The sequence below is a fragment of the Vigna unguiculata genome, chromosome 11, assembly GCF_037176805.1.
Source record: "Vigna unguiculata cultivar grain cowpea cultivar isolate G323 ecotype 2 chromosome 11, ASM3717680v1, whole genome shotgun sequence".
Taxonomy (NCBI): Eukaryota; Viridiplantae; Streptophyta; class Magnoliopsida; order Fabales; family Fabaceae; genus Vigna; species Vigna unguiculata.
This window is the reverse complement of record NC_140802.1, coordinates 4022663-4036600: the sequence shown is the minus strand read 5'-3', so window position 1 is coordinate 4036600 and position 13938 is coordinate 4022663. Positions and strand designations below refer to the sequence as shown.

General features: G+C 36.3%; 4 non-coding genes and 2 pseudogenes across 4 annotated transcripts; all 6 read right to left on the bottom strand.

The window, feature by feature from the left end:
• Positions 1 to 416: 416 nt before the first annotated feature.
• LOC114170889 (U2 spliceosomal RNA) lies at positions 417 to 608 on the bottom strand. Its single transcript, XR_003601247.2, has one exon. It is a non-coding gene; the product is annotated as a U2 spliceosomal RNA (small nuclear RNA).
• Positions 609 to 1506: 898 nt separating this feature from the next.
• Positions 1507 to 1662, bottom strand: LOC146880878 (U2 spliceosomal RNA; annotated as a pseudogene).
• Positions 1663 to 2945: 1283 nt separating this feature from the next.
• Positions 2946 to 3141, bottom strand: LOC114170880 (U2 spliceosomal RNA). Its single transcript, XR_003601240.2, has one exon. It is a non-coding gene; the product is annotated as a U2 spliceosomal RNA (small nuclear RNA).
• A 1952-nt stretch (positions 3142 to 5093) lies between these two features.
• On the bottom strand, positions 5094 to 5289 carry LOC114170874 (U2 spliceosomal RNA). The gene has a single exon (XR_003601234.2). It is a non-coding gene; the product is annotated as a U2 spliceosomal RNA (small nuclear RNA).
• A 2773-nt stretch (positions 5290 to 8062) lies between these two features.
• On the bottom strand, positions 8063 to 8258 carry LOC114170876 (U2 spliceosomal RNA). Its single transcript, XR_003601236.2, has one exon. It is a non-coding gene; the product is annotated as a U2 spliceosomal RNA (small nuclear RNA).
• Positions 8259 to 9413: 1155 nt separating this feature from the next.
• Positions 9414 to 9521, bottom strand: LOC114170892 (U2 spliceosomal RNA; annotated as a pseudogene).
• Between the last annotated feature and the right edge of the window lie 4417 nt (positions 9522 to 13938).

Sequence of the window (13938 nt, the reverse complement as noted above, 5' to 3'; positions counted from 1 at the left end):
TAAGATGAATTTTTCTGATACTTCTAAAGGATTACACAGAAACATCTAATGTCAATGATATTAAAACTGAAGTTTCATGATGTTTCTTTGTTGAACATTTTGAGACCCTCTTCTACAATACACACCGAACTTCTGAACCATTTTGATACCCTTTTCTACAATACACCCTAAACTCTAAATTTGGTGTGATGGACATTGTTTAGCTGGGAGAGATGCAGAGGAAAAAAACAAAACAGGAAACAATAATAAAATAATCAGAAACGAAACATATTTCCAAAAGAACAGGGTGTAAAGGGAATTCTGTTGCTCTTCAAATTCAAAATTACATGAACATAAGCAAGAATCTTTACAACTAAAACCAAAACCACAAAAGAAATAAAAAATTCATATTATAAAAAACAGAACTAATATAAGAAGAGGGATGCACCTGGCCTTTGCAGTAGTGCAAACAAAGAGCAATGCTTGAGAGTCTCAGTAGCAAGCCACTGCAATTGGCCCTCTCCCTTAAAAAATAAGTTTAATGTCGTGTGAACGAATGGTCCACGTATCGGATATTAAACTGATAAGAACATATACTTCACTCTTAGCCAAAAAACCGAGAAAGGAATGCTTCTAATAGTAACAGTACAGTTGTTGAGCTTTTATATTCTGACCTTCAGCTTTTATATTGTGACCATATAAGACCTCAAAAGAATTAACATATACGATGCGTAGCACCCAAATCAAGGAAAAAGAAGAACCAATGATGCGCAGCCGAGCTCTAGAAGAGCTCTGATACCATCTTAATAAACCTAGATTGCATATGAAGAACAAACTTGATGCAGAGAAGAACAATTCTTGATTTAGTTATTTTCAGATTTCAATTTGAGTCACTCTTGTATCTCAGTTTGTAATTTAAACTATTTTCCCTTCTGTCCTACAAATTCCTTGACTATCGGTCCTAGCTGTCCGATAACCTAAGTTAGGTCTTTTATTCATGCTTAAGCTGAAAAAGGACCTTCACATAAGAGACATGTTAAAGCAAAATAAACATATAATTGTTACTTTTGCTTTTATGATATACCAAAAAGCAATAAATAGAACAAAAAAAAATGTATAATCACCATAATAATTTTTTTTGTTAAAACAATCACATCAGGGTGGTATACAACTCCCCTGATTGTTTATACATATATTTTTTCAAAATAGCATTGGGAATTTGGAGTTGTTTATTGGCTAGCGTGTGAGAAATTTTTTAGTGAATGTTGTAGATGAAGAATTAGTGATGGAATTAAGAGTTCTTTAGAAGATTGGTGAGGCTTTGAACATTGTTGCCACTTGAGTTAGAAGCCACTTAAGTTCCATCAGATTGATGCTCCGTCTCTCTGGTTTATAGCTGTTAGATAATTGAATTCTACCCGTGTTAGACAGTTTTACATAAACCCAGTTCATGAGATTAAATCATAATATATGACACTTATGGCACAAAGACAACTATTAATATGTTAAAAAAATTCACTGAACTAGGAGGGATGCACCGGGTCCTTGCAGTAGTACAAAGCAAAAACAATGCTTGAGAGCCACAGTAGCAAGCTACTGCAGTTGACCCTCTCCCTTAAAAAATATTAAACCGATATGAACAGATGCTACACTTGATCTTAGCCAAAAGGCCGAGAAAGGTATGCTTTGAAAAGGGTAAGAGTTGAATATTTATATTCGGACTTCTAACTGCTTTTCAGAATCTTGACTAATGTGGGACTTTGTAACTTCATGTGCTGTGCTTCTAGCTTAGGGTATCCTTTCACAAATCATCAATAATATCCATTTAACTCGAGAAGTCCATATAATTGTTTCAAATTTGTTTGTTGAAGCCGGTCCTTAATAGTTTTCAATTTTAAAACATCCATAGCAACACCTAGACTCGAAAGAATCTCCTAAATACTCAATTTCCTATACTCTAAATGAACATTTGGAAAATCAAGCATATTGTATTGTATGGACTGGTTGGCCGAGTCAACTACGATCGACCAACCATGTCAAAAAAAGCCATTCGTGGAAACTAATTCAAAAAAGGTTTCCGAAGATATTATCGAGTGCTCGTTGGACCTCTCCCGTTGTCATTAGTTGGACTGTCCACAAGATTCCACTCTAGTCCTTTATACAAATTATGTGGTTGAAGTGATCGGTCATAAACAACCAAACGACATACCTATAAATTAGCCAATCATGTAATTAGCATAAACGGGTTAGCAATCAGGTTCAAAAATGATTTGGGCTATGATTTGGCCGATCCTAACCACGGTCCATGGGGAAACCTATAGATAAAGGTCAAAGGTACAGTTGTTGAAACTTTTGTATCGCATTAATTACAACATTTATTGCTTTAACCGATAGTCCTACACGGACTTTAGCATCATAGTATCTTTAACCGGTACTCCCGATGAACAGGAACATCGAACGGAGAGCGACATGGGAAAACTCGAAAGATCTGAAAATTATTTAAGTGAATGTTCGACGTGTTTCGGAAACACATAATGATGTGTACGTTCATTCTATGATGAACTACATATGAAGGTTTCATCGAAATAATTGAAAACAAATTTCCTCAGCACATCTTTAAAAATATCATTCATTCATTCGTCAGGCATGCAAAAAGAAGTTTGTTAGTACCATGTATGTACTCATATTATCAATGGGAATATAGATTCAATATGGCATAATAAATATATATTGTGTTGTGTAGGCCATCTAGTTCAATCTAGAAAGCATGAACCAAGTTTAGAGAACAAGATCTGCCTATATTGATAAAACAAGATATGCTTTATATTGAATCTTAGTATATGATACCAAACCATATCTTAGTATATGATACCAAACCATGACAAATAGACATTTCAAACAGTTGAACTAAGATAGGAGGAGGGATGCACCTAACCTTTGCATTTCAAACAGTTGAACTAAGATAGGAGGGATGCACCTAACCTTTGAAGTAGTGCAAAACAAAGGTAATGCTCAAGAGCCACAGCAGCAAGCCACTGTTAATGACTCTTTCCCTTAAAAAATAAATTTAATATCATGTGAACCAATGGTTCACATATCAGATATTAAACTGATAAGAACAGATACTACACTTGATCTTAGCCAAAAGGCCGAGAAAGGTATGCTTTCGAAAGTGTAAGAGTTGAACATTTATATTCTGATTTCCAACTGCTTTTCAGAGTCTTGACTAATGTGGGACTTTGTAACTTCAGGTGATTTTAGCTTAGCGTATCCTTTCACAAATCATCAATAATATCCACTTAACTCGAGAAGTCCATATAATTGTTTCAATTTTGTTTGCTGAAGCCAAGTTCTTAAGAGCTTTCAATTTTAAAACATGCATAGCAACACCTACTCTAAATGAACCTTTGGAAAATCAAGCATATTGTATTATATGGGCTGGTTGGCTGAGTCAACTACGACCGATCAGCCATGTCAAAAAGAGCCGATCGTGGAGACTACTTCAAAGAAGGTTTTTGGAGATATTTTCGAGTGCCCGTTAGACCTCCCCAGTTGTCATTAGTTGGACTCTTCATAGAATTCCACTCTAGTCTTTTATACAAATTATGTAGTCGAGCTGATCGATCATCATTGGCCGAACGACGTGCCAATAAACTAGCCAATCATTTAATTAGTGTAAACAGGTCACTAATTAGGTTTAAAAATGATTAGGCAGTGATTAAGCCCAATCCTAATCACGAGTCCATGGAGAAAACTATAGATAAAAGTCAAAGGTATGGTTGTTGGAACTTTTGTATCATATTAATTACAATATTTATTGTTTTAACCGATTAGTCCTACACGGACCTTAACATCAGAGTATCTTTAACCAGTACACCTAATGGACTGCCGAACAGGAACATCGAATGGAGAGCAAGTAACATGGGGAGACTCGAAAGATCTAAGAATTATTTAAGTGGACGTTTGACCTTGTACCCGAAACACATATAATTGTTATTGTTCGAGAGTATGGAGAACCACTTCGAAATGATGTATATGTTCATTCTATGATGAACTACATATCAAGATTTCATCGAAATAATTGAGAACAAATTTCTTCAACACATCTTTACAACTATCATTCATTCAGCCTTGAAACGTGGCTGATGCATTTGTCAGGCATGCAAAAAGCAGTTTGGAACTACCATGTATTGAAGTGTACTCATATTATCAATAGGAATATAGATTCTATATGGCATTATAAATATATATGGTGTTGTGTAGGCATCTAGTTCAATCTAGAACTATAAAAGGCTGCACTATAAATAACAGACTCACCACATACAATCGCAACATTCTACAAACACATCATTGGAATATTCAAGTAGAAGACATGTTTCTTTTATTCACGCATGAAAACATGTTCACGGTGGCTTTGCTATACACACACGACTATGACACACTTCATGCAAGGGAAGGACAGAAGAAGAAAACAAAAGACAAACATATTATTTGTGTTATTTTCTCTATACTTTCTCTGTTTCTTGTCCCTTACTTCTCTATTTGTGTTATTTTCTTTTTGAGTGTTGCCTCTTTCTTTTTCTGGTTCTCCAAACTCTTTATTTCTATTCCACTCTATTCCTTCCCAAAAATAGTGGCTTCCTTTTAAAACCAATCACTTTGTCATGATGAGAAGTTAGAAACTAAAAGGCAACTGCACCAAAATTGTGAATGTTGTTGGGAGAGAAAGAAAGTACATGAGGCAGTGGGCTAGTTTTGGAAATTGGGTGTTGATATTTGAGAATGAGGGAGAGTTTTCAACAGTTATGCAGATGAAATGAAGATTTAAAAACAGTATACTTATTACTGTTCTTGGTGCATGGACTATAATTCAGTTTTGCAATCTGATTTCCTTGTGAGATATTATAGACATTTTTTAATCTTGTTAGGGACTTGTGACAAATAAAAAAAATTGTATTTTAACACTGACAATTTCAATGAGCTTAGGATAATTAAATTAATTCAGGAAAAAAATAAATTTATAATAGTATAAAAAAGCTTAAACAAAAAAAAAAACAGACTTTATATTGATAAAATCTTAGTATATGACATTTCAAATAGTTGAACTAAGATAGGAGGGATGCACCTAACCTTTGCAGTAGTGCAAAACAAAGGTGATGCTGAAGAGCCACAGTAGCAAGCTACTGCAAATGACCCTCTCCCTTAAAAAATAAATTTAATATCGTGTGAACCAATGATCCACATATCAGATATTAAACTGATAAGAACAGATACTACACTTGATCTTAGCCAAAAGGCCGAGAAAGGTATGCTTTATTTTGGTTATGTATTCTGCTTTTATATTCCAAGTTCCAGCTTCTTGTCAGATTCCTGATGAATGTGGGACTGTCACTGGTTTGATATGACCTGATGAATATAATTTTACCAAACCAGGATTGATGTATTAATTATTGTTCAAATCTGATACTAATATCTGACTTAGAACGCAATATATTCTTCACAAATAGTTTACTTTGATCTAATATTAGATTCTATGTCGTTCTTTCTTGGTACTCAAAGTTTGTTTTTGAATCCCAAAATTGGAAGGAGAAAGAGTCTTTCTAAACAAATCAGTCACTCAAACATGTTTAATATCGTCCTAAACATAATAGCTTTTGGTGTTTGGTTCTAACTAAGTACTGGACAATTTGAACCGTATTCATGACTCATTCAAAATGTAAAATTTGAATCAAATTTTAGTTATGTTATTCAATATTTTAGATAAAATTTGTATTATTTTTATTTGGAGGGACAACTCACCAAAGATTGATGAATAGAATTTCATGATTGTGAAATGGGAAAAAATTGATATACGCAGAAGATTTGGGAGAGCTATTTCATATGACTAATAAGTATCATTAAAGTTAGACTCCGAAATTCTTATATAAGGTTTTAAGTTGACAAAGAGAATAATTGAGGCAAACAAGATAATTGTTTATAATAGAGGTTGGAAGCATAAGAAAGAACTCAAAATTCTTATTCAGATTTTGAATTATTAATAGAGGTGAACTTGTTACACATGTCTTCATCTCATTAGAACTTTATTTATATTGGTTTGTCCAAGTGAATGGTTGATTCTTGTGAATTAACTTAGTTAATGACATCAAAATTTTAGAGGACGCTTAAGCAAATTTTCTATAGTATCCAACTAATCTTACAATACTACATATTTTCCATATTTTAGGATTATCCCATCTCATCACCGTCTCTAATTTGGAATGTTCCAGAAAAATTTCTTTCTTTGACAGCAATGTCTTAAACTTTACTTTTTTTTATCCAAAACTTTCATTCTTTTACGATTTTACATAAAACTTCTTCTAGAGCACACATCAAGATCAACATTATGTTGTGTCATTTTTGTGTTAGGAAGAACTTGTAGCTGTGATATTACATGTTTATATGCTTGTATCCACTTGGGAAAAAGAAAAGCAAAGGAAGTATATCCGATAAAATAAATTTTGAACAACTATAGCAAGCAAACATCTTTTCTTTTTATCTATGAAGATCTTTACCATCCCTAGAGGATTTTGACAAAAAAATTGATCATTCAAGCAAACTAGACTAGGCCATGAAAGGTTGTGGAAGTACCAGCCTGATATCTACATCCTCGGTTGGGAATGGGAGGTGTTCACTGCTCTGTGAAGCTAACTTCAATGGAAGGCAATTCCTTTTGAGAAAGGATTATATTAATTTGTTTTTTCTTAGCTCAAGGAATAAGAGTTTTGGCAGTTGGAGTTTGAAATTTGTCTCCTGGAATCCTTCATGTTTTTTTTTGGACTAAAGATTTTGTCCAAGTTTCTATGAAACTCACAAACTCAATGTTGGATTCGCATTCATGACCTCCCAAAGTATTGACAACCGAAAGCAATTTTCTCACCAACATGTAGAATTAATACACCTTTATCTTTAGATAATTATACTAATAATAAGTCTCAAGGTTTCCTACACGTGCTTTTGATCAATACTGATTTTTTATTTGATTTGCCTAATCAAATTTTAGTGGAAAGACCAGAAATTGTGTTTGCTGATGTGGAGTATGAGAAATTGTCACTATTTTGTTCAAATTGTAAAATGATTAGTCATAATTTATCTAATTATGAACGGTAAGAACATGATGCTACTGGTATTTCTAGCTGAGAGAAAACAAATTGCGCAAAAAGTGATGGTTAGCCAAGAGACCTATGCCTTCACTAATGTCTGTCTTCGGAGGTAACACAAGTATGAAAAACGTTTGTAGTGTATACTAACAAGATGGTCTTACAAAGTTGGCATAATTTCACCATATTGTTTGACCGATGTATCATTTAAATGGGGTTGTGCATAATTATGCAATGTGAGACCATCATTACCAATGACACTTGCGTGGAAAGCTAATAAATAGAGTTTGATATTATATCTTATAGGGCTTTTGAAAAATATTCCTCAGAGCATATTTAGGATCTTCTTTTCCGGATCGATATTTGTTCTTTGAAATCATGGACCGACTCCATGAGTGATAGCATGTGGAATCAAGGACAGGAGAGACAAGCATTGTACTCTACTGGTTCAAAGTGATCAAATGTCAAATGTTTGAAATGGTTAAATTCTTCTGTATGTGATCCTTCTTTGGAGCTATCTAATATTCACAAAAATGTGTTTTGTATTGTCATTTCATAGTAATATGAATTTTTCTGATATTTCTAAAGGATTACGCACAAACATCTAATGTCAATGATATTGAAACTGAACTTTCATAATGTTTCTTTGTTGAACATTTTGACACCTTTTTCTACAATACACACCTGCACACGTCAAACAGCACTCTAAATTTAAATTTGGTGGGATGGACATTGTTAAGTCGGGAGATACAGAGGAAACAAGAGGAAATAATGACAAAATAATCAGAAAAGGGTGTAAAAGGAATTTTGCAACACTTCAAATTCATAATTATATAAGTATAAGAAGTAAAAAGTAACAAAATAATCAGAAAAAAAAAAATTCTAAAAGAACAAGGCGTAAAAAGAATTCAATTCTACTAAAATTACAAAAGAGTGAACTGATATAGGAGGGATGCACCGAGCCTTTGCAATAGTGCAAAACAAAAGTGATGCTCAAGAGCAACAGTAGCAAGCCACTGCAATTGACCCTTTCCCTAAAAAAATAAATTTAATATCGTGTGAACCAATGGTCCACATATCAGATATTAAACTGATAAGAACAGATACTACACTTGATCTTAGCCAAAAGGCCGAGAAAGGTATGATTTGTTTTGACTATGTATTCTGCTTTTATATTCCAAGTTCCAGTTTCTTGTCAGATTCCTGATGAATGTGGGACTTTGTCACTTGAGATTATGTTCGAGAGCACAATCATTTTTCTTGTATCCTTCTTTTTGTATGTATTTTGCATCCAATATCAGGTTTTCCTTCTGGTAAAGAACTCACTGTCCAGATGCCATTCTGTTCAAGGGCTATTAGTTCTTCTGTTTCTTGTCAGATTCCTGATGAATGTGGGACTTTGTCACTAATTTGATATAACCATAGGAATATAATTTTACAGTTAAACCGGAATTTATGTATTATTATTCAAATCTGATACTAATAACTGACTTACAACACATTGTATTATTTACAGATAATTTACTTGAATATAAAGTTATAATTTATGTTTGTTCTTTTTCGGTGCTCAAAGGATGGTTTTGAATGCCCAAAATTGGAAGGAGAAAGTTTTTCTAAAAAAATCAGTCGCTGAATCATTGTTTAGTATTGTCTAAAACAAAATAGCTTTTGATGTTTGGTCCTAAGCAAGGACTTGACAGTTTGAACAGTATTCATGTAGTTTTAAAAGACCTTACCAAATGTAAAATTTGAATACAAGTTTTAGCTATATTATTCAATATTTTAGATAAAACTTTATTACTTTTAGAAAGGAGGAACAAATCACCAAAGATTGATCAATAGAATTTTATGGTTGTGAAGTCTAAAAAAGTTGATATACATAAAAGATTCGAGAGAGCTATTTGATATGACTAATAAGTATCATTATAGTTAGACTCAAAAAAGTGTCTTTGATGAGAGGTACTGCCTCTCATTTGGAAGAATCCAGAAAAAAAAAAAAAAAAAAAAAACTTTGTTTGACAACACATGTCTCAAAAATTTTACTTTTTCATCTAAAACTTTCATTTTCTTATGATTTTACGTACAACTTTTTGCTCCTATCAGACATCAAGTTCAACATTATGTGTTATTTTGTGTTTTGAAGAGCTTCATGGTGTGGTATAAGATGTTTATATGCTTGTATCCACCTGGGGAAGAAAAAAAGCAAAGACAATGTATCCACTAAAATAAATTTTGAACAACTCTAACTACAGCAAGTAAACATCTTTTCTTCTTATCTGTAAACCAAATTAACTGACTAGAACATATATAAAAAATTAATTTAACATCGTGTGAACCAATGGTCCATATATAAAATATTTAACTGACAAGAACAGATACAATACTCTTAGCCAAAAGGCCGAATATTCCGAACTACATCTTTTTGTCAGAGTTAGATAAATGTCGACTTTGTCCCTTGATTTAGATGCTTCTGGAAAGTGCAAAATAATTTCAGAATTAAATCACTCATAAGTTAGTTCAAATGATATTCTTCTTTATAGTAATAGTTTCCTTGGATCTGTTATTGGCTACTATTGTGTTTCATTTTCATACTATCTAAAGAAATGAAAATGATAACAATCCAGTTTCATCGATCTCACATGTTTGTAGTGAGGAAGAACTACAGAACTATGTTGAGTCTCAGATACCATAGTTCAACTGTTTTGAAAAGGATGCAACAAACTGTTGAAGAAGTTCAAAGCAAAACAGTCTCATCTGTTCACTCTTGCAAACATTTCATCACTTATTATATTATCTGTTTTTGATGGTAAAATGTTTGGTTTAATTTCAAAATAACAGAGTGTCAACTATTATTTAATAGAGAAGACAAAGCAACAACTTATTGAATCTACCTTCCCACAGCATGCCATGATTTGTAGTGCATAATGAATTTTTGGTGTTTATCCAACACATTATATTGTTTCCTTAGGAGAACCGAAAACTGTGAACCATGTCCCAATTTGGCCAGCTAATCGTCCAAACTTATGAAAATGGGATAATTTTCCATCAACCAAATACATGGCAGCTTATAGTACTTGTGAAATGTCTAATAGAAATGTTTACAAACAAAGCCTACATTTTGTAAGATATACACGAAAAAACAAATATATAATCTAAGCAATAAAGTTCTCACACCAGCAAGATTCATATTAAGCTACTTCTCACACTGTTGTTTCATTTTCTTTACTTTAGGATGTAGGATATAATTACCATAAAGTTCGTTGTTTAACCGATCACAGCTTTAAAACAATTGTCTTCTTTTCTTTTGTGTGGAATATAGGATAATTGGATGAATTTAGGAAAGACACAACGTCCTAATTTTTACTCTACTATCTGGCATAGAGTAAACATTTGAAACTGTTCAAATCTTGTAGTTCTGATCTTCCTTTGCAACTTTCTAGTATTCAGAGAATGTCATTTTCTACTGTCTTTTCATAACCAGAATTTTTGTTACTACTAAAAACTGAACTTCCATTATGTTTCTATGTTGGACATTTTGATGTCCTTGTGTGCAATACACTCTGAACTTTCAATATCTATGCACCGTATATGAAATACATCAAACATTTTGCATATATATATATATATATATATATATATATATATATATATATATATATATATATATAAAATACGGATATTCAGTTCGCTATTATGCATCTTGTCAAATACACATATATTCAATACATAAAAATTGTTGGGACCAAACATATTCGCTTGATGGTGGCTCCTTTGTCCATCAAGGATTTTGCTGCTCTGGTAGAGAAGGCCATAGTAATGGAGAAGATGAAGCGTGAGGTGGAAGGTCAGTGCCCACAGCAGCCACAGCCGCCTCAGAGGATCGGTGGACCATCTGGGTCCAGGCCCAGACATGAGGAGCGGAGGAGACCGTATGATAGACCACACCATCAGCCTCAGGGGTCTAGGAGTTTTTCTCCTCAGCAGGGCCGAGTTCGGTGTTACACATGTGGAGGACCCTACCCGAGGTACGCTTGTCCGCGTAGGGAGGGTTACCTTAGGTGCAACAACTGTGGCAAGGAAGGCCACTTTGGGAAGGACTGTCCCAACCTTGTCAGGGCAGCGACACACCCTCCAGTTCAAACACCCCATCAGCATCAGGGGAGAGACAGAGGCAACAGGCCTCAGGCGACAGGCAGAGTCTATGCCATGACCGGAGCTGAGGTTGCAGGTTCAGGTAACCTTGTTATATGTTATTGTGTGATTTCTGGGATGAGATGTTGTGTGTTATATGATTCTGGAGCGACACACTCTTTTGTGTCAAATGCATGTGTGGAATGGTTGGGTTTGCCGATGCGCGAGCTGCAGTGTGAGCTTGCGGTGTCTACTCTGACGTCGGGTTTGGTCAAGACATCGTCCTTATGTGCTAGGTGCCTAGTGGAGGTAGAGGGACGCAGGTACAGGGTGAACTTAATTTGCCTACCTCTACAGGAGTTGGAGGTGATCTTAGGAATGGATTGGCTCTCTGCCAATCGCATTCTAATAGATTGTCGGGAGAAGAAGTTGTTGTTTCCCGACTCAGAGGAGCCTGAGTTAGTGTCTTCTCAGGGTGTTATGAGGGAACTACATGATGGCGCGCAGTGCTACATGATCTTCACACATATGGAGGTGGAGAGAGGAGAGGCAACGTCAGTGATACCGGTTGTCCAGGATTTTGGGGATGTATTCCCAGAGGAGGTACCAGGATTGCCTCCCAGTAGAGAAGTAGAGTTCTCTATCGATCTAGTGCCGGGGACAGGTCCAGTATCGATGGCTCCCTACCGCATGGCTCCGACAGAGTTAGTTGAACTCAAGAAACAGATAGAAGAACTGATGGAAAAACAGTTCATCCGACCCAACACTTCGCCTTGGGGAGCACCAGTGTTGCTGGTAAAGAAGAAAGATGGGAGTTTACGTCTGTGTGTGGAGTACCAGCAATTGAACAAGATGACGATCAAGAACAAGTATCCACTCCCGAGAATCGATGACTTGATGGATCAGTTGCATGGGTCATCGGTGTTCTCGAAGATAGATCTGCGATCGGATTATCATCAGATTTTGGTGATGGCTGATGATGTGCAGAAGACGGCCTTCAGATCCAGATACGACCACTATGAGTATGTGGTTATGCCGTTTGGTGTGACCAACGCCCCGGTAGTGTTCATGGACTACATGAACAGGATCTTTCGGCCCTTCCTAGATAAGTTTGTCGTGGTCTTCATAGACGACATCCTTATCTACTCCAGGACTCAGGAGGAACATGCAGAACACTTGAGGTTGGTGCTTGGTGTTTTGAGAGAGAAGCAGTTGTATGCCAAGTTGTCTAAGTGTGAGTTCTGGATGGATGAGGTTCAGTTTTTGGGGCATGTGATATCTGCTCAGGGAATTTTTGTGGACCCAGCAAAGGTCGAGGCAGTGGTAAAGTGGGAAAGTCCTAAGTCAGCCACAAAGATCAGGAGTTTTGTGGGCTTAGCAGGCTACTATAGGAGGTTCATAGAGGGATTCTCCAAGATAGTGACACCTCTGACCTTGCTTACTCGGAAGGATCAACCTTTCACTTGGACAGATAAGTGTGAGGAAAGTTTCCAGGGGTTGAAGAGAAGATTGATTAATGCTCTGATACTAGTGATTCCGGATGTGGGGAAACCGTTTGAAGTCTACTGCGACGCGTCTCATCTCGGACTTGGCTGTGTCTTGATGCAAGAAATGAAGGCAGTGGCGTATGCTTCACGACAGCTTAAGGTGCATGAGCGTAATTACCCCACTCATGACCTTGAGTTGGCAGCGATAGTATCTGCCTTGAAGATCTGGAAGCATTATCTTTACGGTGCTCAATTTCGGGTGTTCAGCGACCACAACAGTTTAAAGTACTTGTTCGATCAGAAGGAGCTGAACATGAGGCAGAGGAGGTGGATGGAATTCCTAAAGGATTATGACTTCGAACTCCTATATCACTCGGGGAAGACAAATGTGGTGGCAGATGCTCTGAGTAGGAAGACGGTACATACGGCACATCTCATGATAAAAGAGGTAGAACTACTGGAGAAATTTTGAGACATGAGGATACAGGTGGAGTTAGGGTCCGAGTCCATTAGGTGTAGTACCCTTACTATATCTAGTGACTTCTTGGACTCGATCAGAAAGAGGCAATTGTTGGATGCTGGTCTGAACAGAGTTAGAGAACAGCTTGGGTCAGATGAGGCTAGAGATTTTACTTCGGGTGATGATGGTATACTGCGGTTTCAGGGTAGGGTATGCGTACCTGATGATGCTGAGGTGAGAAAGTTGATCCTTGAGGAAGGACACAAGAGTCGTCTTAGCTTGCATCCTGGCATGACTAAGATGTACCAGGACCTCAAGGAAACTTTCTGGTGGCAGGGGATGAAGAAGGATGTGGCACAGTTTGTATCCGTCTGTCTTACTTGTCAGAAGGCGAAGGTGGATCACTAGAGACCAGGGGGAATCCTACAGCCTTTAGAGATACCAGTGTGGAAATGGGACAGCATCTCCATGGACTTTGTGACTCATCTTCCACGGACTTTCAGAGGACATGACACCATCTGGGTGATAGTGGACCGATTGACCAAGAGTGCCCACTTTTTGGCGATGAACTTGAGAATGTCTATGGCCAAGCTGGCCCAGTTGTACATTAAGGAGATAGTAAGACTTCATGGAGTGCCCTCGAGCATAGTTTTCGACAAAGACCCGCGGTTCACATCCCGGTTTTGGCAAACGTTACAGAGTGCTATGGGTAGTAAGCTCACTATGAGTTCAGCGTATCACCCTC